The following is a 14,947-nucleotide window of genomic DNA, read 5'->3' as shown; positions in this document are numbered from 1 at the left end:
CAAGGCTCCATGCATACTTTACTTGTATTTTTTCTTCGAGGTTAATGATTACCCCTCCTACTCTAGCCACCCCAAAATAATTACTTATAATTATATGATATAAAATAATTAATTATTTTTCTAATTTAAATTTTCATACTAATTATTTTTTATTTCTAAATTTCTAAAACTAAAACTTACACGTGATTACTAGAAGTAATTGTCCTTTCATTTGATAATATAAAATAAATGATAATTAATTAATTTCTTATTAATATATTAATTCAATTTCAAATGTAATAATAGAAAATAAACAATGCATAATTATCATTAGTTTTTAAAGATGATATAATAGAAAATAATTAAGATGATGCCATTACATGGAGATGAACATATTTTTTATTTTTATTTATTTAAATTTTTTATTTTTTTTAATTTTTATAAAGTTAATTTATTTTATAATAAGTTAAAATGAACTATTCACTATTAATTTGGTAATTTGTTGTTATTGACGATGATTAATATCTATTAAAACTAATGTGGTTTATAGGACTTTAAGAAAATAAGAGATTAATTGAGATTGTTTAATATTTCATTTATATGATAAAAAATAAGGGAGAGAAGTGTTCCTAAATCACTATAGTTATGCTAATTTGGCAAGTCAAGAAGGTTGGTAATGTGGTAATTTTTTTGGAAATGAGAATGGATGTGAGTCAGAGTCGAGAAATCCAACAGAAAGTGTCTTTCATTTTCAACCCTCTTAGTATCATAAAGGTGATAGACACTTTTGTCCCAAGATGAAAGTGCTTTTCATTTTCAACCCTCTTAGTATCACAAAGGTGACACTTTTTTGTCCCAAGATGTTTTGGGAATAGACCAACGTGTGGTTTTACTTTTAAGCTCATGAGAATTATTTCTTATCTACTCAATGTTCATTTTGTTAACACTAATCATGACAAAAAGATAATTATGGTTAGCAAGAATGGGGTTGCTCACCTCCTTATAATACCTTAGTTTCCTTTTTTCCTCTAGCTCCTTATCATCCCACAACTTATCCTTAAATTGGAAGTAATAGAATTTTTAATATTATCTTTATTCTCCAAGATGATATCCTCCTTTGTCTTTGAATGGTCTAGCCAAGACTCAGAATCATTATATCAACCTCTCTTGAACTAAAAATAGGGATTTTAGTTAGAGTTAAAAGTAATTTTGGCTAACCTCTTAATTTCCATGTTATAAAGTTTCTTCTTATATATTAGATACCTAAATATAACCATACATTGAATGGAAAAAAAAACTTATTTCAATTAATAAAATATAATAAAAATATTTCTTTTAATCTTGGCATTATTTTAACTTTTTAAATTACAATCACTAAAAATGATGCGAAAAATTTCATTCAATGAAAATTTCAATGATTGAAAAAAATATTTTAAAATACTTTTTAATCTAAATTATTTTAATGTTCAATAGAAAATTCGATTTCAGACACGATAATATGAAATAAACAACTAATTGCTAATTTTATATTTTAAAGTTTTAAAAAATAATTTAAATTTTATTTTCATAGGATGACCCCTCTTTTATATATATTTAGATTTAGATTTAGAGAGATTGCTAATCAATTATATATATTTTTATTCATAATTGACAAACATTTACAATTTAGAAGTTATAATAATATAAAAATGAAAATGTAGGAAAATGATATCACATTCACTAATAATTACAATGATGTGAATATAAAATACATAATAATTAATTAATTTTTATAACAATTATAATATCTTGAATAAATATTTTGAAATATTTTTTTATTATAAATTAAAAAAAAAAATTATGGTCCTTGATTTGTAATAATATGAAATAAATAGTTAACGATAAGCTTCTTTTTTTTTTTTTTTAATTTATAATAATATAAATAGGATAATAAAATGTATTTGATTATAGAGATTAGCATAATTAAATTTATTTATTATAATATTTAATAATTATTGTTGTAATAGCTATTTATCTATGAATATTGTTGTATTAGATATTTGTGTGCTTGTCTAGTACCAACAACTTCATTTTAACTAACTCTCATAGAGAGACTAATTCCTTTCTTTTATATATATATATATATATATATATAATTTGGGTAAAGGAAGTTATTTAATGACCCTTTACAAAAAGGTTACGAACTATTTGAAAGCCAAAAAGCTATGAAGAAATCAAATTTTGTTGGAATAATATAGAAATCTAGAAGATTCTCCTAACAATAGAGCTTGTTATGTTTTTTTTGACTTTCCTAATTAGTAATTGATTAGTTGTCAAATGTTATATTCTAGGAATTTTTTCAACTAGATTGCAATACTACATATGTAAGTGATTGTTGGAATTGGTGAATATAAGTGTGTGAATGGTGTAGTCTCTTATGTGAGCAATTATATCACCAGGGAGTTGCATCCATTATTCACAGTTTGTATTCCATTTTTTGAGTTGTAATAGAGTCGCGTTGCGGATCGTGAGGCTAGGTTGTGTGGAGTGTGGTGCTCAGTGTGACCAATGAGGTTGTTGGGGGTGTGACATGTTGCGTGGAGCTACACCAAGGATAAGGCAAAATGACATGTGTTAAGAGCTATATGACGTGTGATGTGAATGGTATACATGTTATGTTGTCAAAAGAAAACATGGAAAGAGTTGATTGGGAGAAATGTTGACATATAGTGTAAGAGAGTTGTCTATGGTGAATGTGTGTGGATCAGTGTTGTGGCATGATGGAGTCATGCCTCTAATTCTGTGAGTGTTGTGCTGTGTTAAAGTTGTGGATTCGGATCATTGGAAAGTAGACGTACAATTGGCCTTACTTACTCTACAAACACACTCTTTTGGAGGTGTTGGGCTATGTAGCCAATTGCAGGAACATTTGGTGCTATGTAGGTAGTGTGTGTGCATGTTGTTTTTGTGTGAATTTGATGTTCGAATGTGGATGAAGTGTGGTGTTGAGATATGAGGAAGAGTATGGTGTGAGTAGTGGAACTAGACTATCTAAGCACTAAGAACTATCCAATGTTGTGCCGTAATATTGCTACGAATTGGGCATTGTGTGTTGAAGTAACTTTTTGAAGGAAATTGTTGCAGATGATTAAGAGAAACCAACTTCCTATATTGTGAAGAAGAAATTAGAGAGAAAACCTCAACAAAGGAGTGGAGCTATTGCATGGGTTGAATAACACAATGTTGTAAAGTGAACTTGCACCATGAAAATTATGGATTTCACCTATTGAAGAGTGCCCATCAGGGAGTGTGATAGACTTGATGCATGGAGGTATTGGAGTATGCGAGGAGCTGCTATGGAACTGCATAAATTTAGTTTGACGTTATGTTGTTTACTTGAACTTATTTTTTATTTTCCTTCCCCTTAAGGAGCTTAAAAACTATTGATTTATTTGAAAGTTGGAGAAACTTTTATTTCCAGATGGCTCATCCTCTAGCAAAATCATACCCAAACGAAGAAACCAAAGGAGATGGAACCAATTACATGAATCAGAATTTTAAAATGTAGACATTTATGGAATGATACAATGTTTCGTCGATAGGAAGTGGTGATGAAGTGAAGCCAAAGGTAGTTGCAGGAGCTACAACTGCACCAATTCAAGATTATGAGAAGAGAGAGACTAAGGGAAAATTGCTACTAAGGATGTCTATAAAAGAAAACATTAAACCGCATATTGTAGACTGCAAGACATCTAAGGAGACTTGGACAACACTTAAGGAAATTTTATTTCAAGATTTAAGGACATTAAGATAAACTTAGGAATATAGGTGAGGCATATATAACATTGACCTAGTCACTATAACCTTAAATGGAATGCTATATGAGTATCAAATGTTCATAATAGGTCTTGGTGATGTCTTGTAGCAAGGGCGAAGGCCCCCACTTTTAATGAGTTGGCAGGTATACTCGTGTAGGAGGAAGAACAACAAAGGAAACTTAAACCTAAAAGTTATGATTTAGCGTTAATGGAAAAAGGGAAAACACCTATAAAGAGGAAGCCTTGGGAAGGAAATAAAGGAGGAAATCCATAATTTGGTAAGCCGCCATTTTCAAAACCTAAACCATACATGTTGATGATCTTATTATAACAGGTGATTCTTCTAAGTTAATTGATGAAGGTAAAGGACAATTATCATAGGAATTTAAAATGAAAGACCTTGTTGAATTACATTATTTCTTAGGTCTTGAGATATGGAGAAAAAGTGGATATACATTGGTTACATAAAGTAGATATAGCAGGTAGCTACTCAAAAGATTCAAAATCGACTAATGTATGGAAATATCAATACTGTTAGAACACAATGTCAAACTCTATAGTGATGATGGGACAAGAGAAGTGGATGGTACATTGTACCTTCAACTAATGGGAATTCTAAATTATCTCACTACAGTCAGACCAGGCATAGCATATTCAATTAGTATCCTAAGGTAGTTCATGGAAAAACTTCTTGAAATCCATTGGAAAGTAGAAAAGTGAGTCTCTCAGTATCTTAAAGGAATTGTTAACTTTAGTATTAAATATATTAATGATTATAATGTTGAGTTGGTAAGTTATTTTGATTCATATTGGATCAAAAATCTTGATGAAAAAAATCTCAACTTCTAGATATGCATGCAACCTAGGATATGGGATTGTGGTTTGAAGCAGCAAGAAACAACCAATTATTTATTTCTCATTGACTAAACCTGGGTACAAAGATTTGTGTAGTGATACTTGTGAAGAATTTTGGTTGATGCAAGTTGTTGAAGACATGGGATAAGTACAAAAAACTTCAACAATGATCAAGTGTGACAACCGAAGCACCATCAAATTAGCCAACGGTCATGTGTACCATGCAAGATCAAAACATATTGAGACACATTATCATTGTGTCAAGGAAAAGATGAAATCTAAGGAAATTGGTTTAGTATATTGTAAAACCAATGAAAATTTAGTTGACATATTTACAAATCCTTTTGTAAAGGAAATATTTGAAGTATGTAGGAATTAACTGGGTGTGGTAGGAAATACAATTCTCCATTAAGGAGGAGTGTTGTAATAATGGATAAAATCTAGAAGATTCTCCTCATAATAGAGCATTTTATGTTGGTTTGGGTTGCTTTCCTGATTAGTCCATGATTTTTATATTCAAGAAGTAATGGATTAGAGGAGACACTAGTGCTGAGGGATGAATGGAAAGAAAGAATGAAAGGGAGATGTCTCCCAAAGGCTGCAACAAATACAAGGTTTGTGATCCCAAACAATAGTTTAGAGAACTTATGACAATTTATGAAAGATCATGCATCAATCTACAAATTTATGGACATTTGGCCATGAGAGTGGAATATTGTTATCTGGACTAAGCTAAAATGGCATCCAAAAGGATCAATGGAATTAAGATCATGAGCCAAGGCTTTTTTCACAGTTATTTTATTGGATCTAGATGATCGAAAGAGTTTTTTTTTAAATGGCCCATATTTTATGAATAATGTTGGGATCTTCATGAGATTATGGGAAGAATGTTGCAACCCAGAAAACGAATATTTTATGGAAGCTTTGGTTTGGGTAAGGCTCTTCTCTATGTTAGAGGATTTCGAGGAACCAATATTTTGGAAGGCACAGCAAATTCCATTGAAGATTTTGTGAAGATATCGGAGATCACAAAAAGGAGAAGGCATGCATCATATGTTGGGATTTGTGTTTATCTTAATATATCAAAACCCATCCTTGAATCAATTGAACTTGAATACAATAATCTGGTTTGGATGCAACTTCTTGACTACGAGCATGTGTCATTTAAATGTAGGTGATTCCATGAATATGGGCATCTCATTCAAGATTGCCCATTAACTATGGAAGAAGTGCAACGAAATAAAGAGATGGGTGAAGGAGAAACTAATGGAGATCAAAGGACCAAATAATAAATTGGTAGAGAAATCAAAACCTAAGTGAAAATCCCTAGAGGAATTGGAGGCTGATAGGGAGCTCAAAGAATTTTTGTTTCAAATAAGTAAGGTGTTGGAAGTGGCGAAAAAACAGGAAAACTCAGGATTAGATGAGAGTACTATGCTGTAATTTATTCACACTTGGGAAAGAATGGATTCTCTATATATCCCTCTGGATCATCTCTAGCACTTTTTCATTTATATGGTCAATGGCGGAAAAATAGTGTGAGTTCTGAGGGGGTCCACGAAAACCAAGTATGGAGAAGGGAAACAACTCTCAAGGTACACAAATTATCAAACCTCTTGAAATCGATAGGGGGGAAATAGGAAGGAAATCGACCAAGGAAGCCCTGAAGGAAGTTGATGAATACTTGTTAAACTCACGTAAGATGAATCAAATTACAAATTATTACCACCGAATTGATAGGAGAAAAATAGGAAGGAAATCAACTAGAGAAGCCTTAAAGGAAGCTGATGAATTCTTGTTAAACTCGGGTAAGAGGAATGAAATTACAAATTATTACCACCGAATTTCCCCAATCTCGAATTGAAATTGGTCTCTTGGAATATTCAAGGGTTGAATAGTAAAGGTAAATAGACATATTTGAAACATAAGGTTGAGCAAGAAAAGCTAGAAAATAGTTTTATTGCAAGAAACCAAGGTCTCCTGAGTGAAGTTAACTGTGATTATGGGACGATGTTGGAGGTGTTGTGAATTGGTGGCATTGTATGCTAGAGGTAGTGCAAGTGATCTCACGTTGGTTTTGTGTTAGAAATTAATTAAGGAAGCAAATAAATACATAAAATAGTGTAGAAACACAAATGAAAAAATGTGTAAAACAAGAGAGAAACATATACACATGCTCCACCCAATTTGGGCTACGTCCATGGAGAAAAAGATAGTCCTTCCTTTTATATTATCTAGTAAAATGAAGAGATACAACCCACAACGGATCCATTGTAAATTCCTCTTCACTCTCACATAGTCTCCTCTCTCTTTATAGCTTAGAATAATGATGCACAACTGCAATACAATTCCCTCATATAAACCAAGGTTTTGATTCAGTTTCTGGAGAATCCACAGTATGAACATTTTTATGCCAACGTTTCAAATCCCAACTGGGATCCATCATCAGGGCTTATGAATGATGATAAGAGAAGAGCCGCTAGGAAGGAAATAAATAATATTGAGGAAAATAAATTTTAGAATCAGCAGAAGTCGGCTGAATATTAATTATTAATTTATTTATTAATTAATTAATAATTCATTCAATTATTTTATTTATTTTATTTTATTTTAATCTTAGAGTTTTATATATTAATTTTTATTTATAGGTGAGTTAATAAATTAATTTAAAATTCAAAATCTAAATGGTAGAACTAATAATAATTTTAATATATGCTAAAAAAAAAAATTATTTTATTTAATTTAATTTTTAATTTCATGTTATTTATTCATTTAATTATTTTATTTATTCATTTAATTATTTATTGAATTATTTAATTATGATTCAAAAAGGGGGAAAAAACTTAATTATTCTTATATAATAGTATTAAAGATTAGAGAAATAAAAATATTGAAACCATATTAAGGTTATTTGATTTAAAATTATAATAATATTAATAATAATTAATAAATTAATATTCATAATAATTAATAAATTAATTAATTGTTATAAACTAACAAATAAATTAAATTAATCAATAAAAGTTAATAGAAATTAATAGGGATAAAAAATTAATAATACTTAATGAATAAAGTTAGTAAATATTAATACTTAATTAGTAAACATTTATTAACAGTAATTAACATTAATAATAATTAATATATTAATTAATTGCTATACTAATTAATATATTAAGCTAGTTAATATAAAAGTAAATGTTAAAATGTTAATAAATCAAAATTAATGATGATAAAAGATATTAGTAGAGTTAAAAATATTAATAATACCTAATTAATGCTTGTTAATAAATTAAATTAGTAATAACTTAATAATTAATTAACATTAATTAATATCAATAATAATAATAAATAATATATTAATTAATTGCTATATAAATTAATTAATATATTAAACTAATTAATATTAATAAATGTTAATAATGTTAATAAATCAATAATATTAATGATAATGGAAATTAATAACGCTAATAAATACCTAATTAATTACTTAATAATTAATGAACCAAAGTTAATATTAATACTTGATAATTGTAATTAATTAATATTACGACGTTATTAATAATGTCAATAAATAAAATAGTAACTTATTATTAAGATTTATATATTTATTAAGAATTTCTTTATTTATTTATTAATTATTATTATTATTATTATTATTATTATTATTATTTTATTTTATTTTATTTTTTATTGGCTTATTTATTATTATAGTTATTATTAATTTTTAGTAAAGAAATTTTTATATAGATAATAATAAGGTCGAAGATATGCTATACCTGGGACGTGTTGGCGATCTTGATCTCCCTAATTAAGGGAAGCCAGCTCACGCTAATCTCCACACTATTGTCTCTGTTCAGATTATGAGGATGTTTTATAATTTCAAGTGCTTCTCTGATCTTTCGTCTATGATGCTGCTCTTCCCTTGCGACAATTGAGGCACTTTCCAAGCAGATATGGTGTTTAGTTTTTGAGGAGTGCTCTGCTAAGGATGAAGTACGAGACCTTTCATTCCTAATATCAGCGCCATGTTCCTTGAGCCTTGTCTGTAGGGAGCGACCTGTTTCACCAATGTAGCTTTTTCCACATGAACAATCTATTTTATAGACTCCTTTAAGTTGATGTTTGTCAATATCATCTTTTACAAACCTCATACCTTGACTAATCGTTCCAGGGGCTGAGAAATGCGTGATTATGTTTTTCTTATTTAGGATTTTAGCGATTTTGTCTGTAACTCCATGGATATAAGGCAGAAAAACTTTACCACATTGAGGCTGGTCTTGAGCCTTAGGTTCATGAGATGACAACCTCCTCTCAACTGTCTCTATGGCTCTTTTAATCTCATGTTCCTTGTAGCCTATACTCTTAAATGTTGAAACTAAATGCTTCTTTTCTTCATTCAGATGCTCAGAGTCAGAAATTCGAAGGGCTCTGATAGCAAGAGTGTTTAGAACACCCTACTTCTAGGCCGGGTGATGGTTGGAATTAGCATGGAGGTAACTTTCTATGTGTGTTGATTTCCTGAACACCTTATGCCCCAAAGAGCCATCCTCTTTCCTGATGATGAGAACATCTAAAAATGGAATGCTCATGTTTTCTTCAAGTTCCATAGTAAATTTTATATCAGGAGAGATAGAATTTAGGTGCATGAAAAACTTGTCAAGTTCTGCTTTACCATGAGTCCATTTTATATTGGTATCATCGACAAATCGCTTCCACCAGGCTGGCTTTAAAGGGTATGATTCAAGGGCTTTCTTCTCAAAGTATTCCATGTATAGGTTGGCCATGATTGGCGAAAGGGGTGATTCCATTGCCACACTAGATGTCTGCTCATAAAATATTCCCCGGAAAGTGAACACCGTTGGCCTCAAGCAGACTTCAGCTAATCTTGCAGTCCCTGGATCAGTAACATCTTTTATGACTTGAATGGCTTCATCAAGAGGAATCTTGGTGAATAAGGATACTACGTCAAAGCTAACAAAAATGTCATCCCACTCTATCTTCTCATTTTTAATAAGCTTCACAAAGTCGTGGGAGTCTTTGATGAAGGACTCAGTGTTTCCGACAAGGGGCTTAAGGATTTTAGCAGCATACTTAGCAAGCTCATAGGTTGGGGAACCAATAGTATTAACTATTGGTCTAAGAGGAACCCCTTCCTTATGGATCTTGGGTAATCCATAAATTCTAGGGATAGTTTCACAAGAAGGGGTTAATTTCTTCTTCAATTTATCGTCAAGGTTGGAATCTGAGATGATCTTTTTTACATCTTTCATAATTTTGGGGATGGGATTATTGTTCAGTTTCTTATAACTGCCACACTTTAGGTGTTCATTCATTTTGCAAACATAGTCTTCTTTATCCAAGATGACTGCTGCTCCTCCTTTATCCGCCTTAAGAACCACAATCTTGTCATTGTTCCGCAAGGATTTGAAGGCTCTAAGCTCTTCTTTACTTAAGTTGCTTTTGGGAGTTTTGGCTTTCCTCATAATGAGAGAAAATTCTTGTCTTAATGTTTCTTTTTCTTCCAAAGGAAGGTTATAAATCCCCTCTTCTATGCTACAAATCATCTTCTCAATAGGAAGTTTTTTAGGGGTAATGGCAAACCCCATGCCTTTGCTGAGGACATTAATGACTTCAGCATCTAACTCTTGGGAAGATAGATTGACAACTTTTCTTTTTAAATTTGTCTCACAAGTGTTTGTTGAAGGCTGACTTTTTCCATTATGTAAATTTTTGACTGCACCTTGATTGCTATATTCTCCAGGTTCATCTTTAAAGTTAACCTTATCGCAATCTAAACCACGATTACCCATACAATTTTTGAAACTGCTGACATTCTCAGATGAGCCTACGCTACACTGATCACTGTCATCTGCATTGAGAGAATTGCCATCGCCGAGGGAGTTAAACGAATACAATTCATCTGCGCTGAGGGAATTGTCCAAGACGTTGCCTTCTAGGGAAAACAACCCTAAATTGACATAGCTTCTACCATCAGATCATCTGCCTAATGAACGACTTGAATTGACTACAAAATTACAATATTTTACAACGAAATTTTTCATCTATTTTTAGCTTCAAAGGCGCTACCCTCGAATCCCCGCTTGGGGGTTTTGGGGGGAGGGGTGGCCGCATAAAAGTCTTTGTTGCCCCACCCCCTAGACCCCCATGACAACGATCAAATGGGCGGTGTTGCTAGCCGATTAAGAATAGGGATCCAACATGACTGAAACAAAAAACCTCTGAACAATCCTGAAGATAATCAGCTTCCACACCTAACAATCTCCCACTTGGAGACTAATTATATAAAATCCATCGCTGCTTCACTTGTTGGAAAATGGCTCCACTTGGACCTAATTGTTTCTCATCTTCACCATCATACTTGATAACCAATTGAATATGATAAGAATCCCAATTTCTCCTTGGTTACAACTTTTGTTAACATATCTGCTGGATTCTGACTAGTGTGTATCTTTTATAGCTTCAATTGTCCATCTTCCAATAGTGACCATATGAAATGGTACTTGAGTAAATTTTGAGTTGTTTGCAAGATGAATGGCACTCTGACTTTCACTGTATAACATGCCCATCTCCTGCTTCTTGCCCAATTCATCCATAAACCTTTGTAACCAAATCATTTCTTTACTATCCTCTCTAGCAACAACATACTCTACTTCCGTTGTTGAAAGTGTAACAATTTTTTGCAATTTTGAAACCCAACTAACAGTTGTTACACCTACAGTAAACACATACCCTATTGTACTCCTCCTGTTATCTTTGTCACCTTCCATATCTGCATCAGCATATCCCTGTAGAGCAATTTTTGAACCAACAAATCATAATGTTTGATTTGTGGTACCTCTCAAATACCTATGAATCCACTTTACTTCCATCCAAATCTCTTTTCATGGATTGTTCATATACCTGCTTACAACTCCCACTGCATGTGTAATATTAGGCCTTGTGCAAACAATTGCATACATTAAGATTCCAACGACTAATGCATATGGAAATTTACACATACAATCCATCTCTTCCTAATTCTTGGGACACAACTCCTTCCTTATTTTGAAATGGATAGCCAAAGGTGTACTAACTAGTTTTGCATTCTGCATATTAAATATTTCCAACAACATTTCTATATACTAACTCTAAGACAATGTTAATTTGAAATTTTTCCTATCTCTATTCTCATACCCAAGATTTGTTTTGCAACACCATCCTTGCAAATGAATTTGCCAATTTTCCTTTGAGCACATTTATTTCCTCCATGTTAGACCTTACAAAAAACATGACATCTACATACAATAACAATATAATATAGCTACTGTAATTTTTCTTTTTAAGATAAACATAATGGTCAGAGTGAAATCTAGTATAACCTTGTTCAGACATAAAACTATTAGATTTTAGATACCACTGCCTTGGAACCTATTTTGAGCCATACAAGGTCTTCTTCAATTTGCACACTAACATTTCCTTTCCTTTGACCTCATACCCTTGTGGCTACTACATATGTTTCTTCCTCCCAATCCCCATGGAGAAAGGTTGTCTTTACATCTAATTACTCAGGATCCAAATCTTTTGTTGCCACTAGACTTAAAATAGTTTTGATAGAAGTCATTTTCATAACAGGAGAAAAAAATTCATCAAAGTCTATACCTTTCTTTTGTGAAAACCCCTTCACCACAAGTTTAGCCTTATACCTCTATTTACCTACCTCTTCTTCCTTCAACCTTTAAACCCATTTATTATGTGATGTTGTTTTACCTACACGAAACTTGACTAAATCCCAAGTCTAGTTATGCATCAAGGATTCCATCTCTTATTCCATGGCTTACTCCCACTTCTTCTTGATTTCTTCTTGCATTTCTTGTTCATATCTTTTTGGTTCACTAGAATCAGTAAAAAAATACATAATATAATGAAGGAGAGTATCCTTCAAGGGGTCTACTTATCCTAGTAGATCTTCTAACACCACTTTAAGGTGTTTGAGGTGTTTGTTTCTCTTGTGGTGATTGTTGTTTTTGTGGCTATTGATTGTTACGATTTTCAAGCACCTTTACTTTTTCTGTGATCTCATCAAGCACTATGTATTCCTTGTTTTCTTTTTCATGTTTCTTTCCCTACACTTGATCCTTATACAAGACCTTTTCATTGAATATGACATCTATTCTCCTAATGATTTTGTGATTTTCATAATCATATAAGCGATAAACAAAATCATTTACACCATATCCAATAAAGGTACATTTCTTTTATTTTTCCTCAAGCTTTGTTCTATTTTCTGTATTGATGTGGGCAAAGGCTTCACATCCGAAAGTCTTTAAAAATTAGTAGTTTTCATTTTTACCTGTCCATGCCTCCTCTAGGATACCACCATCCATGGAACTTGAATTCCCTTTATTTATTAGATAAAAAATAGTATCTACAACATCTTACCAAAATTGTAAGGGTAATCCTTTACACAATCTCATGCACCTTTCATGCTTCATGATTGTCCTCTTCATCATTTTTGACGCACCATTTTCATGTGGTGTTCCTGGAACTGTCTTCTCTCTATGAATTCCATGCTGTAATCAATAGCTATCAAAATATTTGTTGCAATATTCACCTCCATTTTCTGAACTGAGACACTTTAACTTATTTCCTATCTCATTCTCAACCAAAGCTTTCCATTTCTTAAAAGAATCAAATTCATTAGATTTATTTCGAATAAAATAAATCTTTGCTTTCATAGTTGCATCATCAATAAAAGTAACATAATAGTAATATCCACCAAGAGATGATACTTGAGCAGGTCCTCATACATTTGTATGCACAAGCTCTAATTTTTTTCTTTTATTTTCCTTTCCAACTCTGATAAATCTGACTCTCTTATGTTTTCCCTAAACACATTTTTCACAAAAATCCAAATCAACATGCTTCAAACTTGGCAACAAATTTCTTGAGTGAAGAAGCTGCATCCCCTTATCACTCATGTGTCAGAGCCTATGATGCTAAAGTGTTGTATCTACTCCTGTGGAGGTTAAAAAATTAATATAATTATAAATATTGTTGCATAAATACAATGTACCAACCTTTTCTCCTTTTGCTATTACCAGAGATCCTTTAGTGACCTTCTAGGTTTTGTCTGTATAAGTATTTACACAACCTTCACCTCCCAACTGCCCTATTGAAATTAGTTCTTTCTTAAGATATAGAACATGGCTTACCTCCTTCAATAGCCATTGATTTCCATTATTTTTCTTTATAGAAACCTTACCCATTCCAATGATTTTATAGGGTGTATCACCACATAGACAAGCCTGTCCAAAATATCCTTGAACATAGCCATGAAAATTTTTCCTATCAGGTGTGGCATAGAATGAGGCCCTTGAATCTACCACCCATACAATAATAATATTCTCTAATGAAATAATCAAATCATATTGCAATGCATCACCTCTCATATTTGCTTCATGATTGTTCTCTTGTTATCCATCACCTTCTTTTCCCTGTCGAGATTTACAATATCTCTTCAGGTGTCTTTTCTTCTCACATTTTCAATACCCTATCCCTAAATTTGATTTGGATATGCCTTTTCTTGACTTATTGAGATTTCCTAGGCTCATTCCCCTTTCCATTTTTCTTCCCCTAGTCTTTGCAGTCAAAGAATTACTTGATGTCTCACCAAAGCTTTTCTGTTGCATTCCTAACTTCATGATCAAAATTTACCCCTACAGAACTTAAATAACTCGTAACTGTGTTAAACTCATTTAAATGATGAGTAATAAATTCACCTTTTGACATATTGATATTAATTAGACACTACATAATAAATACCTTATTTGAGGCCGAGAGCTTTTCATATAGTTTGGCCAATGCTGTCATTAAATCTTCTGTTGTTGTTTCCTTTGACATGTTGAATGCCACTTACGCTACCAGACACAGTCATATTATTCCTAGTGTCTTTCTATCGAGAATCTCCCATTATGCGTCTGTCATACTAGTTGGATTCTTTGATTTTCCGCTCAATGGTAGGTATAGATCTTTCTGATACAAATAATATTCCATCTACATCTTCCATAGCTGGTAGTTTTGGACATTTAATTTCTCGACCCTAGACCTACCATCTTCTGTCATTGCTCCCACTCAAACCAAGACCCTTCTCTCCTACAATTTTATTAGCCAAATAAACCTTTGTCCCTGATACTAGTTGTTAGAAATTAATTAACGGAGCAATGAAATAGAAAAAACATTGTGAAAACATATATACAAAAATGCATACAACAAAAGAGACACATATATACATGGTTCACCCAATTTGGGCTACGTCT

Source organism: Pinus tabuliformis, chromosome 4_1 (genome assembly GCF_031772625.1).
Source record: "Pinus tabuliformis cultivar Carrire ecotype Pingquan chromosome 4_1, CPIR1, whole genome shotgun sequence".
NCBI classification, from domain to species: Eukaryota; Viridiplantae; Streptophyta; class Pinopsida; order Pinales; family Pinaceae; genus Pinus; species Pinus tabuliformis.
Note: the sequence above shows the minus strand (reverse complement) of the source record.